We start from the raw sequence: 8,534 nt of genomic DNA, 5'->3' as shown, positions 1-8,534 counted from the left end.
AATTCTCGAAGTGTGAGTTTTGGTTACAGGAGGTTCAGCTCTTAGGACACATAGTTAGTAACAAAGGGATCAAAGTGGACCCAGCAAAGATCGAGGCAATTACAAATTGGGAAAGACCGAGAATACCCACCGAGGTAAGAAGTTTCTTGGGATTAGCTGGATATTATCGTCGATTCGTTCAAAATTTTTCAAGGATTGCAACACCATTGACAAAGCTTACACGAAAGAGTGAAAAGTTTATATGGAATGACAAGTGCGAAGAGAGTTTTCAGAAACTAAAGCAACGATTAATCACCACACCCATTTTGTCACTTCCAGACGATCAAGGGAATTTCGTAATTTATAGCGATGCTTCTCAGAAAGGACTAGGATGTGTTCTAATGTAACACGATAAGGTGATTGCGTATGCGTCAAGGCAACTGAAACCACACGAATAGAAATATCCTACTCATGATTTGGAGCTAGCAGCCATAGTTTTCGCTTTAAAAATTTGGAGACATTATCTGTATGGAGAAAAGTGCGAGATTTTCACGGATCACAAAAGCTTAAAGTACATATTCACACAAAAGGAACTTAATATGAGGCAAAGGAGATGGTTAGAATTGATCAAGGATTACGATTGCTCGATTAATTATCATCCCGGTAAAGCGAACATTGTAGCAGACGCGTTAAGTCGGAAGGAAAAGTTAAATGTGTTATCAGTACCTGAAGAGATATATAAGGAATTTCAGAAACTGGAATTGGAGATTAAAGTTTGCAAGCCTGATGAAGCAAAAATGTACAGTATGACTTTCCAGCCGGAGTTGTTAGAGAAAATAAAGAAATGTCAAGAAAATGTAATGGATCAAGATATAAATCGTTTGGTAGGTGAAGAATTGTGCACGCAAAAGGACGATCAAGGTATTCTTAGGTTTTCTTCAAGAATTTGGATTCCACCGATGATGGAACTGAAGAATGAAATTTTACAGGAAGCTCATAATTCAAGGTATCCAATCCATCCAGGAAGTACCAAGATGTACAGAGATTTAAAAGAGAATTATTGGTGGCCAGACATGAAGAGGGAAATTGCGGAATGGGTTAGCAGATGTTATACATGTCAGAGAGTTAAAGCCGAACATCAAAGACCAAGTGGATTGCTACAGCCATTGGAAATTCCAGAGTGGAAGTGGGAACATATTGCCATGGATTTCATAGTGGGATTACCAAGGACAAGGGCTAATCATGATACCATTTGGGTTATAGTGGATAGACTTACCAAGTCAACTCATTTTCTGCCTATAAATGAAAGATTTTCGCTCGACAAGTTGGTCCATATGTACCTAAAGGAAATTGTAGTTCGTCATGGAGTTCCTGTGTCTATCGTACCTGATCGAGATCCAAGATTTAATTCAAGATTTTGGAAAAGTTTTCAAGAATGTTTGGGAACGAGATTGAATATGAGTACGGCTTATCACCCCCAGACGGACGACCAAAGTGAAAGAACGATTCAAACAATAGAGGACATGTTACGTGTTTGTGCTATTGATTTCAAAGGAAGCTGGGACGAGCATTTACCTCTCGTAGAGTTTTCTTATAACAACAGTTATCACGCTAGTATTGGGATGCCACCCTATGAAGCCCTTTATGGACATAATTGTAGATCTCCAGTATATTAGAACGAGGTAGGAGAACGTAAAATACTTGGACCTGAATTGGTACAGCAGACAAAGGAAGTTGTTGAAGTAATCCAGAAAAGATTGATAGCAGCACAAGGCCGTCAAAGGAAATATGTAGACCAGTCAAGGAAAGACACGGAACTCGAAGAAGGAATCTTGGTATTACTGAAAGTATTACCGTGGAAGGGACTAACGAGGTTTGGAAAGAAAGGAAAGCTGAGCCCAAGATATGTCGGACCTTTTGAGATTCTAAAGCGTGTTGGCAAAGTAGCTTACGAATTGGCGTTACCTCCGCACATGGAGCACATTCACAATGTTTTTCACGTATCGATGCTTAAGAAGTATAATCCAGACTCCAGGCATGTAATAGAATATGAGCCAATAGAGCTTCAGGCAGATTTGTTATATGTAGAGAGTCCGATAGAAATTTTAGAGAAAAGAGAAAAGGTATTGAGAAATAAAGTGGTGAAGCTAGTAAGAGTGTTATGGAGAAACCCAAAGGTTGAAGAGAAACCCAAAGGTTGAAGAGTCAACCTGGGAATTGGAAAGTGATATGAGAGAAAAGTACCCTCATTTATTTTCTTAAGAGATTCTGAGGACAGAATCCTTTTAAGGGGGGAAGGATGTAATATCCGGGATATATCGTGTAATTATTTTTGCTTAATATATGTGTTCAGTATCTATTCTGTGAACTAATTGTTAAGTGTTAAATGCGTTTGGATGTTTAAAAATATGATTAATTGGGTATTTTACTTTTTATATGTCCAAAATAAAATATAGATAATTTTCATATCTTCCTAATTATTTTTATGTTGATTTATGGATTTATAAGGATCATATGAAATTTATAAAATCTTTTTCCGGGTATTTAAAATCTATTTTATAAAAACGGGAACCAACCGACGTCATCCATTGTTACGTTTTTGGAACCCGAAACTCTTCGAAAAACTCCTTCCTAACCTAATTGTAATATTCCGAGCATATTCCATGTTTCGACTTTTTCGATCCAGTGTACGGTTTGTCCTGCGCGGGTCCCGGCGCAACATTTTTGATACAATATTCGTTTCGATAACTCAATAAAACTCATATTTTCGATAAACGGGAGCTTTTTATTAAACTATCTCAATTATCACCTCGTAGTACATGTAACCAGGCGCTGAGACCAAGACCGCAGTACAAATTGTACTGATCTGGATAACTGTCCCGAAAACCGATACCGTTTGGATCAGTTTTTACAAATAAACGTACCGTTTTATATCCGGAATGATCCAACGGGATACTAATTTTCCGTAATTATAAATAGCCTTTCCCCGTATTTTATTTCGTATCAAAATCATTTGCAGACAGTTAATTATATAATTTTCCAGAGAAAAACCCTATTTTTATATAATCTTCCAAGAATCAAACAGCAAAACGAAGGTGTTATTTATCTGTGTTTTCAAAGCTCGAGTACTCAATCCAAAGGTCTTGAGGTGTTCTATCAGATTCAGTGTTCCAAATCACTGCAGAAATCAAGGTTTATTTTCTGAAAAATTATTTATTTTCGAATTAATTTTATTAAAAATATGAATTTTTGTTCGGATGATTGTTTGTATGATTTGATGATTGCATGTTATAGAGCTTGTTTTCCTGATGATTTTCATATGTCATACGTCTGATTTGGAGTTCAATAACATGTTCAAAATTGAGTTTGATTTTCGAATTTTGAAATTAGGGTTTATAACCCGTATGAATGTTTTCAATTGAAATTTGGGGCTTTTTGATTTAGGGGTTATTAGCTGTTAATTTATAGTGGATTTATATGTTAGCTACGCACATAAGACGAATAAGCACAACCAATACTAGGATATCAATCAATCACCACATGCTAAGATATCGAAATAAATTAATTATTGAAATCCATAAGTAAATCCGCTAGAATCCCATGACAACGATTAGTTCATAATCGAACTCATCGTCACCATGGGTTCCAATGAAAGCATGGTATAAACAAGGTCTTAATAAACTGAATAATAAATAAAGTAAGAATAAACGAGATCTAGGTTCAACAAGAACAAAAACGAGCATCCAAAGTTACAACTAATTCAAAGAATCACAAGTTGAAAACAAGATCTTCTTTTTCAGAGTTGTTTTGTGCTTCTAGGTCTTCTCCTTGGTATCCCAATCTTTCCGGATGATGAAAACCTTTTTTTTAAGTATATATAAGCCCATATTGGACCTGGACCCTTAAAATCGTCAAATTCCACTTAAAAAGGCTTTTTCAGCGAAGTCAGCCGCGCATCAGCAGGCGGGCGCCTGTTCCAGCAGGTGGGGGCCTGCTACCCTTCTGGAAAAATTCTGAAGAATCTTATTTTGGCCATAACTTAAGTTCTACTCGTCAGAATTAGGCGATTTAACTATCCACGCGAAGCTAACGAGATTCTCTACAACTTGACAATGGCCAGGGCTTCCAATTCTAATCACTTTTTATCATGTTTCCTTTAAAAGCTCCTTTCTTCATTTAACTAATACCTGAAATGCAATAACACAAAAACACTTCAAAATACCAACAACTTGAGTCTAAAACACCAATTTAAGCTTGTAATGAAGCGTTCCTAGTGGATATAAAATCCACTTATCACACCCCCAAATTTGAATCGATGCTTGTCCTCAAGCATAGACAGACTCAAAACTACAAAATAAACCTAATACATGAATGCAACTATGTGAATGCAACTAAATGATAATGCAATCGATCCCCTCAGAATAACCATAACCAAATGAATAAGCCAATGCCTCTAAGAATGTAATGACTTAAAACAAAGTTCGAATAAATCCCACAAACCAACTCACAAACCAGAAACGTGCGTGAGTGGAATGCTTAACAGATATCTCTAGATACTAGATCAATAACCATAACTTATCTATCATCGAAACAATCAAAAGTTTATAAACAGAATAGACAATAAACGCATTATGACTCACAACACCTCCTTTCTACTAGAGTTATACAAGGATTCACACTATTATTTAACACATAACAAAGATGCTTATTTGACCGTGCAATGAATGAGGTCCCAAAAGACTTATGCAATAATACCCATGTAGTGAGCGTTAGGTTAGCGGATCCCAGACTATAAAAGTTTTAGGTCACTAGGCACAAAGTCCCCTAGAACTTAATAACTCGAGTATTAAAGAGCTCACTCTTGATCAATTATGCATAAACACATACTTTTTTTCTTTTTTTTCTCTTTTGTTTTTTTTTTCTTTTTTTCAATAATTTCTGAATGAGTGTGTTTCGCTCCATCTCATTCAACCCTAGACTACTCATAAAAATATGAGTCGGCTACTAGCCATTTGACGTCTAGCCTTACAACAACTAGCAATAAAATCCAAGTTTTTCTCCAGATAAAAAAAATCAGTGTTTTTACGTCATTACGAGAATATCACAAATTCTAAATATAACCAAGTGATTAAATCTCAACAACAAACAAGTATGATCATGAACTAGATCAAAAGCAACCCTATAAGACTTTGTGAAAATATTTGTTTCTGGCATGCAAATCAATTCATTAGGACTTAAACATCCCTCTATTCGTCATCACCACACTCAAATCAACATCAACTTATCAAATATCATAGTTCATCTTAAGGGATCATGCTAAATATGCATGCAAACACAACTATATGAAATCACATAAAAAATAAACAAATATGTCCTAAATAAATAATCATGCAAAAATATGAATAAGCTACAACTAAACATGTAATATGAATTTATATGAATCTATATGGACACACACACTACTAATCCTTATATTATCACCCCCAAACTTAAAATTTTTAATGTCCTCATTGAAGGTAACAATAAGGATTTCAGGCATACCTAGTTAGCAGGGGAATCACCCTCGTCGGGTGGAGGATCAGGTTGCCAATCAACCTCGCCACCAGTGTCTTGAACAATAGTACCAAAAGCGTGTGTCAAATCTTTAGGAAAATATCGGTGGATGACATGCATGGCCTCCATACGCCTAGTCAATCTTCTATACTGTGCATCACCAACACCAGTCCTATCAACTGCCTGTGGTACACGAGAGGAACCCTTTGTAGGCATGAGAATATCCGTCCAGCCACTCTCTACATCATCAAAAATATATCCCAACCCCTTATCATGGGGTGCACCTAAGAATGAATAACTCAAATGATCTGGCATTCGGTTGAGCTCAAGTGTGGGAGCTTCTTGAATAAATGGTTCAAAATGCTCCTGAGAAATTTTCAGCTCTGCTAACCCAAGAGAATCGAATGGCATATCCAACTTCCTCTTCCACGGAGGTGCATTCAAATCCTGCAATTGCTCTGCTCCTTCTTTATCTGCAATAACTGATTCCCCTATTAAGGATCTTTCTAAGGCATCTGACTTTGGCAATTGCTCAGGCTCTGAATTTACTACAGAGTCGACCCACTCTACTTTAAAGCACTCCTCTTTAGCCATGGGTAACTTTATTTCCTTGAACACATTAAAAGTGACCTTTTGATCGTAAACCTTCATCGAAAGCTCTCCTTTTTGCACATCGATCATAGTTTGGCCTGTAGTCAAGAATGGTCTCCCCAAGATAAGGGGAATCTTCTTATCTTCCTCGAAATCAAGAATTACAAAGTCAGCAGGAAAGATGAGTTTATCCACCTTGACCTAGACATCCTCCACTATACCTCATGGATAAACGATGGAACGGTCAGCTAGTTGCAATGACATGTATGTTGGTTTCGAATCAGACAGACTAAGCTTCTTGAAGATAGATAAGGGCATCAGATTGATGCTAGCTCCTAAATCACATAAACACTTGTCGAACGACAAGTTTCCGATGGTGCAAGGAATAGTGAAGCTTCCAGGATCTTTAAGCTTCGGAGGCAACTTCTCTTGCAGCACAACACTGCATTCCTCAGTGAGAGCAACGGTCTCTAAGTCATCGAGCTTCACTTTCCGAGAGAGAATACCTTTCATAAACCACGCATAGCTAGGAATCTGTTCAAGAGCTTCAGCGAAAGGTATGTTGATATGAAGTTTCTTGAACACCTCCAGAAACTTAGCAAATTTCTTATCCAACTTCTGCTTCTGCAGCCTTTTAGGAAAATGAGGTGGAGGATAGATCTGTTTCTCCCCTGTATTACCCTCAGAAGGAGTGTGTTCCACAGTAGTCTTCCTTGGTTCCACCTCTGCTTTCTTCTGCACTTCTTCTTCTTCAGCCACAACTGCATTTTCTGAAACTTGAGATTTCTCAGGCTCTTCATCTTACTGAATTTGGGGGCTTGCAGACCTTTCCAGACCTCAAGGTGATGGCGTTCACCTGTTCTTCGACTTCCCTCTTGCCTGTATTGGCTTCTGTAGCACTAGAAAGTGTTACTGGTTGTCGATTCAATAAGGCATTAGCAATTTTCCCTATTTGGTTCTCCAGAATCTTGATAGAAACAGCATGGACTTTGGCATATAAGAGCCTGGTTTTTGTACATAAGCCTCAACTCCTCCAATTCATATTTTTCATTCGAATATAGACATGCACCAAGAGTTTGTTATTTTGGTGTAATTTATTACTGAAAACCAGGAGGGTTGAATAGCTTATTTCCAAACTGCTGGAAACGGTTGTTGTATCGCATTCTGATTGTTGCTCCAGCTGAAGTTAGGATGATTCTAGTTGTTAGGATGATAAGTGTCTGGAAGCTGGTTGACTGCGATCTCTGAAAGTTGCTCACAAACTGAGCTGAGTCACTAGATATAGCGCATTAGCTCCGTCACATGCGAACCTGCACATAGCTCACAAACACTGGTTATCTGATTAACACCCAAGTTAGCCAGAGAATCGATCTTCATAGACAACTCCTTCAGTTGAGCAGTGATAGCCATAGTTGTATCCACCTCAAGAACTCCTGCTACCTTGCCCTGTGGACATCTCTGGGTTGGATACTGATATTCATTATCAACCATCAGTTCAATTAGATCATAAGCTTCCTCATAGCTCTTTGCTCATAATACTGCGCCTGCTGCTGTATCGAGCATGGGTCTGGACTGTGCTCCCAACCCATTGTAAAAATAATTGATGATCATCCAATCAGGCATTCCATGATGAGGACACTTCCTAAGCATCTCCTTGTAGCGCTCCCAAGCTTCACATAGCGATTCTCCCGTTTGCTACGCAAATTGAGTAATAGCATTCCTGAGTCCAGCTGTCTTCGCCATAGGGAAGAATTTAGTAAGAAACTTCTGAGCAAGATCTTCCCAAGTAGTAATCGAACTAGCTGGTAGAGAGTGTAACCAGCTCTTAGCCTTGTCCCTCAGAGAGAATGGGAACAGTCTCAGCTTCACAGCATCTTCAGAAACACCGTTGAACTTGAAGGTGTCGCAGATCTCAAGGAAATCCCTAATGTGCATATTGGGATCTTCCGTTGAAGAACCCCCAAACTGGATTGAATTATGCACCCATTGAATTATGCCAGGCTTGATCTTAAAGGTATTAGCTGTGATAGTTGGCCTGACAATGCTAGATTGAATGTCATTGATCTTGGGTTGAGAGAAATCCATCAAGGCTTTCGTTCATGCTGCTGGATCTCCCATTGTACTGAGTACCTGAAACACAAACAAATAAACCATGAGAGTAAAAGAGTCTGAGTCAGTGTTCTTTAACGACCATTGATGACAAGCACATAAAATAAAAATTAACAACGAGTCTCCGGCAGCGGAGCCAAAAATTTGTTAGGGCGAAAACACGCGCTAAAATTCACGCAAGTATACGTGTTCACAAGTAATATAAGATATAAATCAGATTCGTTCCCACAGAGACTGGTTTAGGTTAAGTTCAATTTATGCACCTTTGCAACAATGTATGGTTATCTCTCAATGCTAAGAAA

The 8,534-nt window shown here is 38.1% G+C and overlaps 1 non-coding gene across 1 annotated transcript; it reads left to right on the top strand.

Annotated features, from left to right (window-relative positions):
- The first annotated feature begins 7,744 nt into the window (after positions 1–7,744).
- Positions 7,745–7,851, top strand: LOC141699158 (small nucleolar RNA R71). The gene has a single exon (XR_012565641.1). It is a non-coding gene; the product is annotated as a small nucleolar RNA R71 (small nucleolar RNA).
- Positions 7,852–8,534: the final 683 nt, after the last annotated feature.

This window comes from Apium graveolens, chromosome 11 (assembly GCF_009905375.1).
Source record: "Apium graveolens cultivar Ventura chromosome 11, ASM990537v1, whole genome shotgun sequence".
Taxonomy (NCBI): Eukaryota; Viridiplantae; Streptophyta; class Magnoliopsida; order Apiales; family Apiaceae; genus Apium; species Apium graveolens.
Note: the sequence above shows the minus strand (reverse complement) of the source record. Positions and strands in the feature narration are given on the sequence as shown.